Here is a 21,796-nt window from a genome sequence, read left to right as displayed (position 1 = left end):
GTGAAAACCCACAACATTGCAAGAACACTGTATTGACCATATCTCACTGATCCACTGGGACAACTTTTTGTTCTCATTAGTGTTGATGCATTGTTGAATCTAAGAAAGAGAGGCCTAATGATGGGAATCATGAAGTCATATATCATCTCCACTGCCTGCAGCATATTTACTGTAAATAAACACTGTTCTGTTCTCCTGAGTTATTCCATCTTATTCCATTAACTCTCCAATAACAAACCAGTGTGTGTGTGTGTGTGTGTGTGTGTGTGTGTGTGTGTGTGTGTGTGTGTGTGTGTGTGTGTGTGTGTTTGTGTGTGTGTGTGTGTGTGTGTGCATGTTTGTGTGTCCAGCATGGTGCATGTATCCAGGGCTACTGCTCTCTCTCAACCACAGCTCCCCTCCTGGTCCCCCTGATGGGACTGTTGTTATTTACCCCCTGTCCGAGGCCAGGCCACTTCCCTGGGGCAGCGTGTGCACCAACATCACAGCCCCCAAGGGAAACATTAGCACAGTCGTATTGTTCCCGTATCAGATGACCCATTGCACATTGCCGCAAGTGCAAACTCTTGTTCTGAGGAAAAAAAAAAAAAACCCTGGTAATGATTGGTAAATGACTTGCTGATTGTGTGTAGGAGGCCACTGAGTGTTGTTAATTGCCTTAACACTGCCAGTGACCCAACAGAACATTAATCACAATTATGACAAAATTACTCAACCCAGTGTCTCTGAAGAGTTTGTTACACTGCGACGGATGTTGAAAGTGACCAGGTTGTAGTGTGTGTAATAACAGCGGCTTGTGTGTGTGTGTCTATTTGAGAATGAATGGGGGCCTAATCGAGGGGCCCCCAAGAATGGTTAAAATAGCCCTCCTGCAGTCCCTCTACCTTTCATGTGTTAATATAGCCAAGGTTATGAGTCCCAACGCCATCTATCTTTACACAGATGTTTGGATGAGAGGATTTTGCGCGCACACACACACACACACACACACACACACACACACACACAGTGTGGACATGGGGCCTCGCCGCCACATAATAACCCCAACTATGGTGGAAATTCCTTTAATGTGATTCAGTTTTCAAGCCCAAACCGAGAGCCTCCATTTAAAGAAACCAAGTGAACCCTGGATCTTAGGTATGGATGAGACACAAAGGAGCCCATGACTGAGCTTTCAGTTGGAGGGTCTCAGGGGACAGTAGGAGGGCTGTTGTGAAGCTAAAACGTCTCTCCAACTTCAAACCTCACATAAATATCTTACGTTCCTTCTCCCCACATCTCCATTCCTTTCGGGATTATCACTCAGGTCCTAATTGAGCTAAGCATGGTGCCCCTTTGAATGGTGCGTTGTATGTCTTCCCAAATGTAGATCTGAGTAGCATATGACACCCAAAGACGGGGAGATAGAATACCATGAAGGATGTGACTAACTAAAAGAAGAAAGAAACTATTACGCTATTATCTGTACATGCTGCAGCTCCAACACCACAGGGTTTTTTTCCCATCAGGCCAGTCCCAGTGAGAGGCGGTACTGTTGGGCCGCAGTGTGACTCAGTGCTTCAGCACGCTGTCCAGACTCAACAGACTGGGAGGTCTGATGCTCAACACTATTCATAAACATTGTTCATCTTCAAAAAATTAGGTTTCATAGAAACACAATATGTACAAAAGGTCATTTTCCCACAATACATCTGAATAGTATTTTAGTACCAATTTTTGTTGCACCGTAACTGATATATTTTGGATTGTCTTTATTTCATTAGAGAGCAGGATGTAATGCTTCGTACTGATTTGAATTATTTATCCATCACTGAAGCTTGTCTAACAATAAAGGGCTTTGTTAATGTGACAAGAACGGTGTGTTGCACCTGTAACAGCACAATTAATTACACAATTATACCTAGAAATATTAGATCAATAATGATCATCAGATTTCAGTCAGTAAATGCGAGAGGCGCTGCTTGATGGTGAATCACTGCTGTAAGCACACCACCTGACATTGCCATTGTATTTATCATGATGTACAATATCTTGATTTAAAAAGCAGTCTAAACTTGTACAGCCTCACATCAGTGTCTTTTTTAGAAAGTCAGTTGTGAGCCAGTTTTGATGTATACTTAAGCCAATGACACACCCAAATCCAAATGCTGAAAAAGTAAAGAATGGCCTAAGTTGCAAGATAGAGAAAAAAAAAATGAATATCATGTCCAGTTTCATTCACAGTCATTCACATCCAGTCCTTTGCAAGTGATTCAAAAGCTTAGTCAACACAAGAAATCCTGCACAGGCCCAAGGAGCGGTAATGCAGAGGCCAAACCAAACATTGGCTCACATCACACAGATCCCAGCTCCAGATTTCCTCTGGTCTTTCACAAACTACCCTGGAGTGCCGTACACCAAGTTCCTAGGAAAGCCAGTCAAACCAAGGAAGTGAAGCTAAAGCCATGATAAATCCATGAGCACAGAGTAATATCAGACACCATCCACCTTGCTGTCTGCCTGGTGTGTTTGTTTCCATCCATCTGGCTGTCTTAATGAGGCCTTCCTGGAATCACATCTATTGTTAAAGGAGAATGCAACCTCGCAGACAAACCAGTTGTCTGTTGTAGTTTATATAGAACACATCAAAGAAACTCAGGCCTATTCAGAACAAAGGCTTCTAATACTCAGACTGAAAGGAATTCTCTATCAATCTGGTATGAATTGTGAGATACATAAAGGAGATCTTGTAAGCTGGATATTTATCTCTGGTCCCAGGACTCATGAAAGACAATGTGCAGCTACTGCCCATTAATTGTACTCACTGTTTTAACAAAGAAAATAAAACTGCAAATGCCATAATCCATGACTGCGTGTGTATTCAGTCCAGGTGTCCTGCTGACAAGAGTTACTAACAACTGTACATTTACTTACTGTAACTGAGCAGCTTTTTGTGTACTTGTGCTTTTTTGAGTATATTTAATTTTCATTACTTTTACTGTTACTTACAGCAAGTAGAAGAATTGTACTATACTTTAAACCAAATCCACTGGAGAGTAGAATTTTGCCTCCTCTCTATAATCATCAGAAACTCAGAAACTTACATTAATTTATTACAGTAGTTTACAGTAATTTAGCCAATTTCAGAGCCATTCACAATAAATAGAGAACAGCAAACAGAGAAGAGAAGTGTAATGTGATTTTACCCTGTTAATGCAGTTTTTTTTTAATTTCAAATTTTTCCAGTTACAGTCAAAGAATCTATTTTTAACTCTGTCATCTTGTCCTTGAATGACAGACAGACAGAAAGATAGATAGGTAGATAGATATAAAAGTTTCCACAGAGTACAAACATACTGACACAATATTTCCTGCAAAAATATAAAAATCGCATTCTCAAAAATATTGAATGTCATTTAACAATGTTCTCTCTCTAAAAAGTAACTTCTTCTTCTTCTTCTTCTTTTTTCTTCTTCTTCTTTTTTTTTTTTTTTTACCTCTATATAAGTAGGTTTTTACAACAGTTCTTCTACTCTAAATAACGACCACCAAAGGACCCCTATTTCAGTAGGACACTCTACTGGTATCAGGTCATGAAAATTGCATCCAAGTTGGGTTAGAGGTATATGAGTGCTGAGTTTCATTCTTACAACACTGCTAGATGAGCCAACTACAGAGTTGGCTGGAACAGAGACAGATCTGGCGTCCACGCAAGGCATGGCTCTTGTCTAAAGGAGGTTGCTGAGGGGGGGGCTGTTTTTCTGCCGCTGGCCTTTCTATGGAAGCACTCAAATCATGATGGATTTTTTCACCGTTAATAAGGGTCATCTTGGTTGACCAAGCACGACTGTGCGGCGTGACACTGCCTCCTCAAAAATAAAGTTTCATGTATAAAGTCTGTTTACATTGGCACAGAAACTTACAAAACCATAAATGCGCAATGTGTGAATAAACATGCTGAAAAATAATTCAAAATCTGTAACGTGTCATCTGTGACATATCACAGCTGCAGATATATAATTGATAAATAATGTACAAAAACAGCATACAGCACATCAGTTCAGTCTAACATTCCCATGAGGTGATTGTTAGCCTGAAGGTTACTTGGTGTGTTTCTGTCTCTGCCTAACACATGGTTTAGATTAATGTCTCTGCTCCAAGTAGTTTTATAAAGTCTGAGCTGTGCTGCAAAAACCAATGAGCAAAAGTGTGGCAATTAGTTTAATGATTTTAATGAGGTTTTTTGTTCATTTGTTTGTCTGTTTGTTTGTTTGCAACAACTGAAAACACGTTGATGAAACAGTTAGTAACATTTTCCATTTAAAGTAGCAAGACAACAATGGCGAGGTTTTAAAACAAAAACCTGGAGAGGCAAATCACAAAATATTAACACAAAATATCTGAAACAGACATAAAATACTCCCATCATTCAACACCCCAATGATCGGCGGGGCGGGTCGTCCGCCAACCAGAGGATGTGTGCTCAATCCCAATTCTGAAGCATCACTGGGCAAGAAAGACACTTAAACAAATCCACCTTCAGGCGTACTGCTCTGAAGCTGACCCTAACCTCTGACCTCCCTGTGGAGTTGGGTGAGCGGAAAGAGCTTTTCCCCACAGGGATTAATTAAATGTCACAAAACTGGCTCGGCATTAAGAGAGGACACAGGACTCATGTGTTCGATATTACTGCTGGCATCACATAGCTATGACTTTGGCAACTTATCACTGCTACATTTATGTGCCCCCTCCAACGCAGCAATTTGCATCTCTCTCTCTCTCTCTCTGTCTCTCTCTCTCTCTCTCTCTCTCTCTCTCTCTCTCTCTCTCTCACACACACACACACACACACACACACACACACACACACACATACAACTTCTATGAATCCCATTATTCTCTTCATCCCTTTCTTTTCACTCTGTGAGGCAGGTTAATGAGGACAATAAAATCCCTCTCCGTATTTCCTTTCTACTTCAGATGGCCTCATCATTTTACAGACAGCATGAAATAGTGAAGTAACAGAGAAACAAAAAAGCAGATGGGGAACAAGGGAAATCATGCATGTCTAAAATACCTGAACCTCTAAAGGATGCATTTTATATCATTCAGAATTTAGTCAGAAACAAGTGCGAGTAGCACAGTATCAGTATCAGTATCACAGTTGACTGCCATGCTTAGGTTTGTTGTTGTTGTCCATGTCTCCTGAAGTTATGATAAAATGTAACGTTTATGTCAATACAAATACAAAATGCCATCTGCATTTACATGCAGACACACACATACACACACATGCATGCATGCATGCATGCATGCACATACACACTCACACTCACATACACATATCTCTCAGTCTCAGCTTGAGACTTGAAACTGCTGGCAAAATAGCCATAATGTGTTGCCCCATAAGTGCAAGTACTGTGTATTACTGCACCTGCAACATGAAGTTGGATTGTGAATTGTGTCTTCTCAAATTCGAACTGTCACATACATTTGAACTGCACTGCACTGTCCTCTCCTTCATGTACTTCCCCTTACAAGCCACAGCTGGAGAAGCCACAGTGTCTGGAGTAGTCTTTCAAGTGATGAGAACCTGTGCTGCTGGCCTAATTCAGAGACTCGGTAGCAAGAACAGCAAAGCAAAATAAAAGCAGAGCACTAGTTCTGGGACCAGAGTCTAGACAGCTGAAGATCCTCTGGAGAAATGTCTAATTCTCATAACACAAACGAGACTCTACTCATGACAGATGAACCCACTGACTGCTCTCAGAATCCATTTCTCCCACTTTACGTTGTGTGAGAAGATGATTGTGTAATCTATTGCAGAGCTCTGTCTTAAATACACTTCAACAACAACAACAAAAAAAGACCATGTTAATTTATCAAATCAAGGTAAATCTGCCAACTCCTGCTGTTCCAGAATTATTTTTCCCCATTGTTTTTCCCCATTTGGAATTTCACTTTTTAACAATAACCACAGCATTACTCAGTTACATGATTCCTGGATAAGTAAACATACTGTAAGGTCATGTTATGGCCATCACTGTTACATGTTTCAAGATTATGTCTCAGAAATCACACATTTCTTCAGTTCTCTTGGTCTCTATGTCCAGTGACTTTAAATATTCCAGTACCAATGAGCCTGTTGACCATTACTATTGTGAAGGCACCAGCTAAAGCCCCACCCACCTTGCAGCTACATAGAGTCAGTGTGACCGTACACTTGGATGTTCCCAGTTTCTGTCAAAGCACCACAGTGCAGGCACGCATCTCTGTCTCTAACAAACTTGCTGCCAGCCTCTCAAGGCCACTTACTGAAAGAATCATCATCAATAGACGACCTCCTTCTTTCCTGACATGCACACACACCCACATGCATGTCAACAGGACCTCCCCATCATCAGAGGGGCTGTAATCCTCACAGCTGCAGCCAATCTCTCTGTTTTCTCTTAGCTGTTGGAGTAGCATTTAGCCTGTAAGGAACATTGCTGTGACATGTATTTTTACATTCGCTTTTGATGGCTGATTAAATATACACTCTGCTTGTTTGGGCCACCAACCCCCTGCAGGTTTTTATTTCTTTCAGCCCAACTTCAAACGTGAAGACAAAAATGATTGTTGTCAACATGTCATGGATGGAATTTCAAGCACAATAATATTGATGAAAAAATGAAAGTTGCGGTTTATGTTTTGTCAGAACAGAATTGTGAAACAAAGGCAACAAAACTGAGAGAAAACGGCTTTTAATGTGTTTTTGAAAAGCTTATTAGCAGATTCATGGCGCATCTCTGTCCTCGTCTGAGTCATGTAAGGAAAAGCCATGAGCTGATCAGCCATACTGGGATTAGATGAGAGAATTGTCCAAGAGTGAGTTTCTGACAAGCCGGCTAAGAAGATCATTCACATGCTCATCCTTCAAACGGATATCACCTCCCATTATTCATTAGAGAAGATGGGATTCTTCAAGGAAAATACCTTAATGGATGGTGAGAAGATGAGAGTATCAGCTATAAAAGAGGATGCATGAGCACCGAGGTAATAACTTAAAGATGAAGAACGGGGATGAATGCAAGAAGTGGAGGAGGAGAGCAAGGGATGAGCTCTCTCTCCAGGGAAAATGACAGCTAACAACTTTGCCAGCGGCACTGTGAGAAGGAATTTAGGAGATATAGAAAGAGAGGCAGGAAAAATAAGAGCTGAGAGAAAGAAAAAAATGAAGAGGGGGAGGAATAAGGCTCAGACGTAAGAGTTGGAGATATAAGCAGAATGACAGAGGAGAGGAAGAATCCAGCAGCTCCATTAGTCCACATGAAGAAGAAAAACAACTCCTGTTACAGTCAGAGCATTTTTGTGCATGTGTGTGTGAGTGAGAGAGAGAGAGAGAGAGAGAGAGAGAGAGAGAGAGAGAGAGAGAGAGAGAGAGAGACAGTAAGACAGACAGGGAGTGAGACAGGAGGACCGAAGAGGAGTGGCAGCATTGTGTGTAATTTCCTATGGGGTGAAAGAGCATCTCACACCTTCTCAGGCCTGTTAATTTCACTCCAGAGAGTGGAACCGTTATTGCAGTCCCATTCAGTAATTACAGTGCTGTCCAGAAAATGCTTAAGGTCACATCCATGTTATCCTCACTGTCTAACCCCTGGGATGGACCAGAAAATTGCTCACAGTGCTATTTCTAAAAAAAAAGTCATTACTTTGGCTCGCAGCATATATTGTGCTTATGAATGTGAAACTGAATTCAGAAAAGTTACAAAAAACAGCAGAAGCAGAGAACAGTACAACTCTGCAGCAATTTTACGAAAAACTTGCTGATATTTCTCTGGGGACATACGGCTGCAAAGGGGGATTACATGATCTCTGGATACTCTCTTCTTGTAAATCACGCAACTTTTTATTAGCTAAAAAAGCACATTTCTGTTTGTTCATGAGAAAGGTATTACAGGACATAATCTAACTATATTTCTCAGTCTAAGACTCATTCTGGATGTTTTCCCAGCACTTTCTGTCAAGCGAAGCATGGCATTTCCCACATTGCTCAGTGAAAGTCATCAGCATTCTCATGCTGTTGCGTTTTCAAAGCTCTTTGCTGTTGATGCAGTTGCTAAAATGCAAACTAATTGGCATGTACTTATCCACTGCAGTTTTTGTCCAAAGGAAATGCCAAAGAACAAGATACAGCCAATTCATCCACATAAATAAGCAAAGGAGATGGGGATTGCGTGTGTAATATAAGACACTTGCATAGAGTGATTAGAGTAAATGTGTACTGAAACACATCTGTCAGTGCAGTTTAATAACCTGACATTTTGGCAGTGATGCTCCTCCAACCAAATTCCAGCTATTCCTTGTTTAGTCTTCTGTTCATGAAGATTAGATTGTAAAACATATTTACATTGGCTCTTATCTTTAACACCAAAGAATTTGTCTGAGCACATGGGAACATGGAAAATCAAGGCCTGTGTGACAGAAAAAAATATAACATAATCATGTCAAAACCTGATGAAGACAAATAAGTCGATTACAGGATTTGGTGAAACTGTATGTGACGTTTTGGGAGAAAGCTGTGGCAGCCTGTACAGTACTGTTTATGTCTCTGTTTTGGATATACCCAGCACAGGCTCACACAGCAGTGGGCCTGGTCACTTCCATCCACAGACAACCACAGACTCTGAGATCTGGAGGCATTTCTCAGTTCAGGCTGTCTATTTATGGTGCATGCACTGGCTGCAAACCTGAATGCACTGGCACTGGAGGAAAGGAAAGAATGAGCTATTCCTGAAGAGAGTTAACTCATACTTGACATGAAGAATGAAGAAGAAGAAGAAGACAAACTGAGAAGGAATGCCTGTGTAAGACTGCTCCCAAAAACCTGACCTTGAAAGGGTGGGATCAAAGACATGTTTAGGTTTTTGATCTTTTAAGAAAATGCATTTCACATCAGAAAGGTTATGTTTTCACCCTTTAGTTGTTTTATTGTCCGTTGGCAGGATATTTCAAAAACATATGACTGGATATATAGGAAATCTGATGAAGAGACGAACTTTAAGCCAAGAAACAGATCTTCACGCTGATCAGGATCTATGATTTTCCATATTGGGTAATTACTATTTCATCCATAAATATGAGACTAATAGACACAGGGACTTGGGTAAACTTTGGGTCGAGAAATCGATTTAACATAAAAAAAAAATTAAATATTGGCATGATGTCTTACAGTGTAACAGGAAGTTAGAGAATTGTTCATTTTTGGAGTCGCGCTTTCAAAAATAGAAAAGAAGACAGTGTGGATTATGCATTCTCGTGTATTTGCATCCATACATGCACATAGACACAAATATTCATGCACACACATACAGACTACATATGAACAGACACACACACACATACACACACAAACATGTAGATCTCTTGAGAATACATCACTGCGCTCATAATGACCAGTAAGACTTCAAAGCTGAACATGCTGTTACCCATTATAATGACATTAAAAGACCATATGTTCGCATGTTCTGTGCTGCCCCTAACTCCTCATGTAGTCTCTGTCCTGTAGTGTTTGCAGTCATGATCACGGTGAATACAGAAGCAGGACTCACAGCAGCAGACGTCTCACCGGCCAACAGATGGTAGAGTGCTGTGGTTCTTTGCTTTATAAGAGGGATCAGCTGTCTGGGGAAGCACAATATCTGTTAAAACAGATATTTAGTTTGTTATTCCAGCCGTGGGAGACAGAGGGGATCTGTTTACAGATGTAGCCTCGGGGTTTTGGAGCGACTATGTATTTGTCTTTCTCATTCACAGAGGATGTTATCAGTTGCTGCTGTGAGGGAATCACTTTAAATTGTCAACCAGTGTTTGACTACTGATCAGAATCACACACTGGCTGGCTGTGATGCATAACAAATATGAAGACTGATCACTTAAACACAACCAGGCTGACTCTTCTATAAAGAGATAACTGTCAGCCATTGTTGATCACATGGCACTGTTTGGACAAGGGTTTGGCTCATATATAGATTTTGGCTGAAGTGGCTGATAGCTCATATTTTGCGATGATATTCAATAGCTTTAAACTTGACAACTTTCTTGCCAAAAAAAAAATAAAAAAATAAAAAAATACAAGTATTCAGTGTGTCCCCCAGAGTTTTATTCTTTGCAGGGTGGAAAAGCCTTTGAAGTAGTAGTTAGATCATATGACAGTGAGGCTGCACTGAAACCCATAGTAATAAAATTATTTTAGGTGGGTTGGCAGCTCCTGAAGGCAAAGTGAGCCACCACACTGATTTGGTGAAAGGAGAAACTCTGGGAAGCATTAGGTCTCTACTTGAAGGATTAACCTATAAAAAAATATATAAAATTGCAAAGACAATCATTCTTTCCAGGTTTTACAAGGTGATTACATGTAGCTGTGGTTAGAGAGGAACTTCCATCATATTGGCAGTGTATGATGTGATTGGCGAATGTAAAAAAAAAAAAAAAAAAATACTCCAATAGATTTGCAAACTGTTGTATTGGTGCAAACCTCATTTGGAAACCTGTGTGCTGTGATATTTGATAGAATTTCAAGGAATGTGTGGTATTTGCTAAAAACTATGTTGAACATTTATCAAGGCAGACATATTGATACAAAGACACACACACACACACACACACACACACACACCACCCCATTTGCCAGAAATGTTGCCATTTTACTGTTAATGTTTGTGCGTTAGCGCATGCTAGCAAACATTTGCTTGTTAGCTACTTCAGCCACTTTCATTTGCTTCATTTGCCACCAGAACTTTTGATTAAAGTTAGGAAAACGTCATGGTTAAGTTAGGAAAATGTTCTTCATCACGGTTAAGTTTAGGTCATGGTTATGGTTACAAATTGTTAACATTCGCTTATAATCGCTTGCTAATGTTTGCTAAAAATGAACATAGCTCTCACTTGACATACGTAGGACTCCAACCCAAGTCTGCAGAGGCAAAGCCTTGACACCCCACCTTGCCTACACTATGTTAAGAAGCTCGAAAACGTGACATTTCAACTAATCCTTGGATTTCATCAATGTAAAATGCCAACATTGGGCTGCACACACACACACACACACACACACACATGACTCCTTGGACCTCCAGGCTGATATGTACTGCCTGGAAACAGAGAGGATGTTTAGACGCCGTCTCTGGATCCCAAACCCTTCAGGGGGGTTTGGCCATTCGGGAACCCTCAGCTTCACTGACCTTTAACCTCCCACGCAGGGGCTGTGAAAACATGGACACTCATACATTTAAACAAGAAGGCGAGTGAGAGATTGAAAGAGAAAGAGACAAGATTGAGGAGAGAGAGAGAGGGAAAGAGAGAGAGAGAGAGAGAGAGGGCAAGACAGGAAGGCAGAGCGTGGTCTTTGGTAAGTGTTAAGGATAATAAAGAAGAGCTTAAGAGGATTTAGGGGCTGTTGCTGGATAACAGCAGGACAAATGAGGGGTCCTCTCTAACAGCAGCACTTGACCGACCCCAGCTGAGTCAACAACATCACCACGGGAAACCTGAATACCTGGGAGAGGAGAAGGGCAAGGAGTTTGTTGCTTTCAAAAGAGAGTGTGAAAATTCCTCCTCCTCCTCCTCACAGATAATCCCAATACATGTTGTGTTTTATGCTTTATAAGGAATGAAATATTGTGCAAGACAGTAAAATCCATTAACAGGAAGAATAGCTGCATGTATCATCCATATCGGGAGTCGGTGTGCATAAATTTCACTGAGTGGGAAAATACGACATTGTATTTTTACTTGAGAAATCATAGTAAATCCGTGTACTCTGGTCTACATACAGTAAACTTACCAGGTGGCTGTGATGTTTTCCATATGGGAGCTTCATATACTACAGTTAAAACACAGCCACAAAACAATAGTGTATCCCATAGTTTATTGGAGTCCCAGGCACACCCTTCTAAAACATAAATTTCCAATTTGTTTGACATGTCACTATATCAACACAAATACTTGTTTTTCTTTCTTTATTACAGAAAAAAGCTGTATGCATTGTATGAGCTCAGTTCCTCACTCAGTGTCATGATGTCAGGGAGGAGATCAAAGCAAGTCTGCTGTCCATGGTGCTACATCATATACACTGAGATAAATAAAATGACTGTGCTAACATTGATACATAAATAATTCCTCGCTTTTTGGTATTAGCTGACAAACAAAACAAAAAGGATGTGTCTGAACACACTAGGGAAGCTGTACATACTGAGAGAAACATCTGTGTCTCATCCTTCTCGAAGTCAAATTGTTTTACTAAACATATTTTGCATCCAAACAACAGATGCTATCAATGTTAAATCAGCTGCTATTCACTAGTAGTTGTCAGTCAAACACGTTTCCAGGTGAAACAAAACATGAGAGCTGAACATGAGCAGGTGGGACCTCACACAGTTACATAACTTCTCTTGCTCTCCATGAAGCAGTCAGGGGGTAAAAACTGGAAAGTGCTAAAAAATTATAAATCACATGCAACTTTATTGTGAGGACCCACATAATTTTTATAAATTACATAAATGATTGATTAAAATAATTTAGACATTGAAAGTAAAAGGTTTAGCCTCAAAAACAACAAATCTAACAGTTATGATACAACTTAACTGATTGATTACTGTATCCTTATGTAATTCTTACAATGCATTGTTTATTAATTACCAGTGGATAATTTTGGAAATTGATTTGAAGTCTTTCTAATATGATACATGATAAGTTGCATTTAGCACCTGGATGAAAACCCAGTTTATAAACCCTATGAATGATTATTACCAATAGCAAAAAGTCCAATTTTAAATGTTAAATGTATGTGTTGTGCCTTCACTAAAGATGTAAAGATGTTTGTGTGACAAACATGATCCTCTATGTTTCCGGCTGTGGGAGCGCGGAGCCTCGGCCCGGTCATTTTAGACCACCTGATAGAGGCAAGCTGCTATGGGAATATTTGGATGACGCCTGAGCACTTTTTTGATATGAATTATGCTGACCTTGCTGATTGAGGAAACCCAACACATTTCCTTTTCTCAATGTCACCCTCGCTGTTGGAATTTTTTCAATCAGCATCAGCACAAGATGTGGCCGGTTCATGCCGTGTAAAGAAATACAGCACTCTTGTGTTTGTCACTATTTTCCTGTTTCCCTCTCTACCCTGTGTTGCTGTCCTCAGCTAGGAATTCCCCCACACTGTTCTCAACAGAGCCCAGTTCATCCCGAACGTGACAAGATAACAAGACCTCCATTAACTGGGATCACTGCCCCCCTCAGTATAATAAGGCACAATGGTTTATGGACAATAGCAGCATGCCCTATCACAGGAAACACAGTAACCTGTGCTGAAAGACTCACAATAAATTAATACTGTGTAACCTTAAGCACTTGGTACTAAACATAGAATCCACTAAATGGTGGATGGGCAACGGAGTCTAAAGGTCTGACATGAGGAAGTTCAATGCACTACAGAGCAATAATTAAAGATACCACAGAGACCTAAGCTAAATACAGAAAACGTCTGAAAGACAATATAAATCTTGATTAATAGCAATGTTTATTTATAAATGATTACAGTTATTACGCAACAAAGCAATAGTTGAACTGACATGTCATTTACGATGCCTCCTATGAATAAGGATGAAAAACATTTTGTCTAATGGCATCGTTCGTTCAAATGAGTCAATATACAGTTTAATCAGAATGAACAGAATGAAGAATCATCAGTGATACTTAAAGTAAGTAAAGTCAAATTTATCTAAAGCCTTAATAACAACCAGTGTTGACCAAAAATGTGTTTCAATTCAATGTAAATAGCAATTAAAAAAAAAATGATAACACATAATGAAAACAACAACAAAGGTAAAACAAACATCAAAGCATAAACACAATTGCATATGAAATGTTTTACAAAATAATGATGTATTATTACACAAAATAGATGTGTCTCTACTCTTCATGCAATGCAATCAATTATGATTTATTTAACTTATAGCACGATCTTTGTGTGATTAAGAAGTATTTCAGGTTTTCAAAATTGTGAACCTAAATTCCATTTAAAAAAAAAAAAAGTAAATCTAATGACTTTAGGATTTGAAGGCCAAGGGAAAAGGATTTGTTTTTCAGCAGCAATGAAGTATCACATGTTGATCTATCAATACCTGAGTACTTCATGCTTTACATTAATGCTGAGGAGGGTCAGTCTCCTGCTAAATCCAGTGCTGCTGATACAGGAAATCAAGATACATGAGTGTGGAGAGTCAGGAAGGATATGCAGTTTTGGGCAGGGGGATTTCGGGGACATGGTTGGCAGAGGTAGGGAACAATCATTTCCACCTCTTAATCCCTTGTTTGTATTAAAGCGTGAAATGGCAGGATATGGTTGAGGGCAAAGGACATATAGAGAAGACAATAATACAGATAGAGGGGTAAGCACTTTCTGGTTTCGTTATGAGTCTCCTTTGTCCGCTTCTGCTCTAGCTGCTCCCTATTGACGTTAAAAACCCAAATCCAAAAATCATTTATTTTTCCATGATGACACATCTCCTTTACTGGCTTTGTGGCCCAGAGCTGATCAAGTTGCATCGTGACTAATACACTCTTGGCTCCCAGACATGGTACCTTATCTATTCCAGAGTAAGAGCTTTACTTTCCCAGGAATAACCCTCATTTATCAGGATATGTCTTTGGTGTACATAAATCTGCTATGCTCGAGTCCTGTGTACTCCTGACAATAGGTGTTTAGCAGTTTTAAAAAGTACAACAAACGGTCAAGGGTCAGTCAGCGGTTGCAACCCCAGACCCATGCACAAGGATTTGGAGAGTCCAGTAAATTTTGTGCTTACTCAGCTAATTCAGTGTACTTTTTATGCATAGATGGGACACATAAAACACTTGTAATCAGACTATGATGTACAGTATAGGCTCTGTCTCTGTTGGAAGTCCAGAACAGGCAGAGAAAGGTTGTATATGAAACTGATAAAAAAAAAAAAAAAAAAAAAAAAAAAGTATTATCAAACCAGCCAAGCCAACACTGAACTGGGAAAATGGGATTTGATACTCTGCAGATAGGCTTTGGTAACATTACAGCACTTCATATATTCCTCTAATGCACTTGTTTTTCCACAGGAAAGTGCAATGCCTCCCACGCATTATATCTTGCTGCAGTTGGAAATACCTCTGAGACCATGGATTACAAATTGAGTTTCAAGATGCCAGAATCTTTTATTTGTTCCACTAAAGACACTGAATAATCCTTGTACATGCATTATGTTTCCCTGGTCAGTTTTTATCATCTGAATTTCCTCACAGCTGGTTAGAAAGGGTTACCTGGGTATGAAAATCCCCATGTTAACAGTAGATGAATACAGCAGGTTCAAAGCTCTTTTAGACAGTTGTGCATTTCTTTGCTTTTTGTGTTTTTACACACTCATAAAAGGAAAGCAAAATAGAAGAGATAACCTTCCTCTTTCTCCAATTGTGCTATAAATATACATATCATCCACAGTTGCAAATATGTTTGAAAAATGAAATGAAATAAGAAAAATAAATAAGTAAATAAACACAAAGATAGTAATAGATAGTGTAGAAAAACTCAAGAACTTTATTACAAAATATGTCTGAATAAAGTTGATCATCTATCTACATCCACAGTGAACTGCAATGCCCAGCAGCACGCCCATAAGTGTGAAGAATGATGCTGGTTCAGTCCACTGGGGACAGACCGGCAGCCAGTTAAGCCTTCCTGTTTTTGTCCAAAGTGCAGCCGCTGCTGCATGCCCTGCCCTGCGGCTCTACTTGCTTCCAGCTGCATGGCGTGGGGCGAGCATCTAATCATGCTGAGTGAGGACAGGGGCCAAGTCTGCAGGGATAAAGGGTAAGTGTGGCAGAAGGGCAAGAGGAGCGGAGTGTGCGGCTAACAAAGCTTGGGCTAATTTACGACTCCCAGGACAGATGGGGGTGCCTGGTCCCTGCTCCTCCGACACGAGGGGTGCCCAACACCCTCTGATCCTCCCCTGGAGTAAATCAACCACTCAAAGCCTTGACAGAGAGAGAGTTGCCCAGGCAGCCTCTCGTCCCCACTCTAACTCCTTAGGCCTGGTATAAATCATTTGGTTGCCATATAGTTCATACAAAGGGAGAGGCAGAGGGAGGGAGTGATGGACAAAAGGCTCCCTTGACTCTTGGGTCCTGAGAGACAGACAGCAGTCTGCCTTATATCAATGCATGATTTTAGTTCAGTTTTCTTGGGCAGACACACTTGCAGACACACAGACTCCAGGCACACAAACCATCTTAGACCATGCAATGCTACAATGGTACCATGCTCAAGATAGTGTCGTGTTATCAGACATCATCTCTGTGCTTTATTATTTGTCTGTATTACATTTACTCATGTTACTGTTGATATGGACCTCTGAAACTTGCACGGCTATGTATGTATATTTTTTGCACTTTGCATAACTACTGGATCATGGAAAGTCATGTCATGACAAGTATGCAGACTTCAGATTTCATTGTTTACATGTGTGCAATACCCCCTCCTCTTCACCCCCTTTTAACTGCAGCATTAACCACGCCTCTATTAAGAGGACACTCTGCCCTTCAACCATGTGCATAACATGTTAAATGTATGTAGCACACACACAGCCTACATGTGTAGGTATGTCTATATGTGCGTATTTGAAGATTGTATGACTGTGTATCAATATGTAAGTATGCTTGTGAGTATGTCTGTTTTAACTCTTACTGTTGTTATTATCATTACTATTGTTGTGATGATGATGATTATTTTCATCATCATCATCATCATCATCATCATCATCATCTCTAACTGATCTCTTTTTAAACTAAGTGCACAGTTCATCTATCAAGAAGCTTCTTATGAAATTTAATTGTGCAATGTAAATAAATACACTCTTTTTCCATTCTAATGATTACTAGATAGTCTGTCGTTTAGGTTCAACAATAATCCCAGGACATATATATTTATATATTTGATTTGTTGAATATATTAACTCTATTTTAGGCAACATTCATATTTGCTCTTAAGTTGAAGGATTACATTGTTCGTCAGGGTGATAAAATATGACAGTTCTTGAGTTTAGGAAACTCATTCAAAATCCACCGGATAACTGTGTTTTTCATAGTTCACGAACAGTTGATATGGCTTTATGTTTCCACCTGAGGATATGATCGATTGTGCATTCAAATGTGTGGGAGCTCTGTAAATGCAATATAGGACCATGAAAGCAGAATTCCAGGGGGTCTCCTAAAGATATCAGTTGTGAAAATTTTAACTTTTGCTTTACAGTCGTTGAGTTCAAAGCACATTGCTCATGCATTACATGATTTATTTATGTCATCAGGAGGATCCTTTTTGCAAACCATGCTTGACACCACCATTAAAAACTCCAGAGATTTGACCTACTCCATTTAAGTGTACAGTTGGCAAGATGATGAGTTCCTTCCTGTTCCCAGAACACCTACAGTATGTCTCAATACCCTGAGAGGAAGAACGAGCTCCGAACTTGGGACTTGACCTATCAACCAGCTTATCCCAGTCCGTGGTCTTGTGAAAGCTCGTCAAAATTCTTCCCTTCTTGGTCATGACCCTCTTGTCCCAAGTTTGATTCAGTGCAGTAAAAACAGCAATCAGACTTATTTCTTCTTTTGAAGGCGATAATATTTTGCTGAGACAAGCTCGGAGGCTTTAGACTTCACAAATGCTTAACTCTGAATATAGAAAAATTAAAAAAAAAAAAAAAAAAAAAGTAAAAAGTTTATCTACTCCTAGGGGTGACTATGGTCGCTGATTTAGCACATCATGACCCCTGATTGGTGTGATGGCACTCCATCACTTGAGTTTATTGGAGAGATTATTATACCCATAAGACTACTGGGACAATGGGCAAGGGCTGTGGTGCACAGAGGTCTCCTAGTTAACGTGGTGTGTGTTCAGCGCACATTCTCCCTGATGCTACACATGGTCCTGATTATACAGAAAGAACAAACACACAACAAACAATAGAGCTGTTCTGATGTTTTCTATAGCTGCATCCCATGTGGGCGAAGTAGTACCAAACCTATCTAGAAACACAGGGCAGCGGCACAGAGAAATGTGAGGAATCTGACTTGGACTGTTAGTGTCGAAAGCCATGGAAAATCAAAACTTACAACCAAATAAAAGTTAGGAAATTCGAGTATAATTGTATTTGACATTTGGGAACATTATAGATGTGACAGTTGCTAGTCGTATATTATAGATCAAAACACATAGGATATACTTGTGAGAGACGGCGTTTGTCAATATTGATCTATCCTGATTTGCTGTGTGGTTGGAGAAAGACATTACAATTTATTATGAAAGTAAAACCATAAAATGTTAGGATAGAAAGCGATTTGGAGAGGAAAAGTGAGATGAGGCATGAAGGGACGACTATGAAGATGAAGATGATGGAAACTCCACTCGCTTTGCAGACACCCATCAGGGGACAGCCCAGCATTAAACAGGTGGACCTTTGGGAGCCATATATCACTTTGATTAGGACTGTAAAACCAAACACACACACAGCACACACACACACACACACACACAAACATTAATGCATGCGCACAAACAGTGAAATGCTTGAGATGCTGTTTTGATTTCTGGAGTTCAAACAAAGCAATAATCAGTTATTACCGACGGCGACTCATTGAACATAAAAGTTGATGAAGCCCACCTCTCTCCTGCCGGTGAGGCACCAGAACACGGGAGAGTCATAACTCAGTTTTAACAGCTTGGGATACAAACACAACCTGGAAGTTTTCCTGTGGTAGGAAGTTTACTTTGCACTAGTTGTTCATTCATCTCCCCTCTTGTGGAAACTCACTATCAGCCACATGTCTGTATGAAACTTCACAAGGAAATCTACACTTCATCTATCATAAGCTAAGCAGGAAGGTATTTCTGCTTCAACAAACTAAGAAAAAGTGAGTCATGGGTAAAACAGGTACATTACAGGTACATCAGCAGAAACAGATTACAGTTTTATATTGTTGTTTTTTTGATATTATTAACCTTTTTTTTTACTGACTTGGCATCTATTTAGTTTTATGTAGAGTTAATGGGGCAGGAGGAGGATTTATTTCTACATATATTGAGATACTATCATGTTAATATTACTTTCTGTTTTTCAGTTTTATTGTATTGTTCTATAGTAAGTTTTTTAAGAAAGTGCACTATAATTAAATTTTAGTATGATGACTGTTATTATATTATACTTTATCTCACACGTTCATGTAAGCATGACTGGGTTGTTACTTCTTTTATGTAAGATGGGCTTCCTGATGAGCTTAGTAAAAGTGAGTAGGACATAAAGTCACCGTTGTTATTTCAATATGGCTTCTTGCATGAACACTAATGTCGCCATCTCTGCATCTGCTCCACTGTATTCTCTCCAGCTGTGTCAGCTCCAGTTTCAGATCCTGCTCAGTGTAAGGGCACCGCTGCCACTGTTTATCACCAAAATGGTCCTGATCCCACTGTTGTGGTCTGCAGCTATCAGTGGCTGAGGTCCTGCAAGCCACGTCTATGAAGACACTAAATTTATCACTGGAGACACACACACATGGGCAAACATGCACGCACACACCCAAGAACAAACAAATGCACACAAGCACGATACACACAAGCACACACAGTACATGGAGCCCACATTGTGGGTCTGGAGGTTTCATCTGACCTGTCACTGTACCACACAGGCCTCGTCCTGATTCGCTATGGTGTGGTTTGGTCCAGCTGTGTTTGAGGTCTGCTGTGTACACATCTCTGCATGAGCAGCCTGCTATGTGATGACATGCCCTGGTTTGGGAGAAATGGACGGGCGTGGATGTGTGCACAGGTCATGTCAGAGCGAGGCTATATGCTGATGTGTCCCCGCTGACCTAGGCAAGCACACTGAAGCCTTTTATAGGGAGAGGTAAATTAAAATCAATAATATCTGGGCTTCAGCTCAACAAATGGGACAGCGCACCCTATAAACTGAATTTCATCAAGATGTTTATGAGACCACGGTAGCACCCAGCTGACGTGTAAACGAGTGTACACAAACATACATACAATCCACACATACACACCTTCTGCTCAACTAAATCACTAGCAGATGCATTATACGTCTACTGTATATGGCAGTGGTCTGATGCACTCGGATGCGAACCTAGACCACCCCTGTAATTACTGTCAGACACAACAGGGAACGGGAAACACATGTAAGACATTAGTGCTGCCAATACGACCACACATGTACAAAGGTCAGTATGGGTTGAATATGCATTAATATAGACATAATGGAACAATATTTCTTTTGATTTATCACCTCGCTTGCTGCTAAAGAGACTATTACTTCTCCTATCACCCTGTACAGTTCATTCAAGAAACTCTAATGCAACAAATTGCAACTCATTGTACTGTATGTTAGAAATGTCAGTGATTTAAATAATAATGCACATGTGTGTATTGTGAGATTAATATGTGATGCACCATGACTTTTCTGTGTCATTTATGTATTTTGTACATCTACACACACTGCACGTTCCATCCTGACAATATGCTACCAAGCATCAGACTAAACTTCTATCAAAACTGGCCAAACTGTCTTTCAATGGAGACACAGATGTTAGAAACATTTAGTGCAGGTCTAATGTTCAATCTGACCATACATTTAGTTGGCACATCCCCATACATTTGTGACTTCAGTAGATATTGACACTTTGATAGTTTTCTCTTTGGAAACCTCTGGGGTTTGAGAAAAAAGTCTAACCCCAGGCTCAGCACCAGAATTGTCAAACATTACACTTGAGAGTGGTGTGTGAGAGAAAACAAAAGTGCCTCAACAATGGAACTGTTCATGTGCTGAGCCAAAAAAACATCAAGTTCAATCTGACTGAATGAAGTAGCACCTTCAGAGTCCGAGGAAAACATGACTGGATGTAATACTCACATTTCACTTATTTATTGGGACACATGCCACAAAACTTGCATGCTGGCAAGGAAAGCCCTCTACAGAGCACTGAAACCACATGCAAGCCAATTTGTATAGGCGAGGTAAACGCAGGCGCAGCTGAATCACATAAGAGTGGAGCAAATCCATGACATTCAAATAGAAATTTATCGTAGAAGAGAAAGAGATACCAATATCTCTATCTCCAGTGCCCTTGACAGACCAGAATGCAATGCAGCCACAAGATGTTTTGTATTGGGAGTAATAGGCATTTCCCCATTTGTCATCTGGAGAAGCTCTGATTGTCTCGCTTTTACTGTGGTATCACTTTTATAATCACTTCCTGCACATCATGCAAGTTCTTTGGGGATTGGTAAACGTCATTGCGGGAAACAGTGGAGAACACTTCCTGAAGTCAACGTAGATGAAGTGGACACACACACATACTCACCCACACACCCGCAGACAAGTAAATCACAACAGTTAATCACAAAATTATTCCTGGAATGTCTATTTAACACAAGGAGAAGGAAACGCTGCAGGGCTCTAGTGGCTCATACGACAGGTGCTCTTTAGCAGGGCAGGTAAAAGTCCATTCAGAAACGAAGTCTTCTTCGCCTTGTAGAGTTGCCTTGCTCTGGCTGTTAAATATGTAATTTGCTTAATTCAAAGACACAGTGCCGTAGTTTTTTCCATGGTTGTCTGCATTACTTATAGATTGATAACCAGCAAAACTTCCAGGACTTTTTAATTCCTGGAATGTATTAAACATCACATATTTGTGATATATGTAAGTGTCAGAGTATCCAAGAGAGGGTTTTTTCTCT

The sequence above is a fragment of the Myripristis murdjan genome, chromosome 15, assembly GCF_902150065.1.
Source record: "Myripristis murdjan chromosome 15, fMyrMur1.1, whole genome shotgun sequence".
Lineage (NCBI taxonomy): Eukaryota > Metazoa > Chordata > Actinopteri > Holocentriformes > Holocentridae > Myripristis > Myripristis murdjan.
This window is presented reverse-complemented; position numbering follows the sequence as displayed.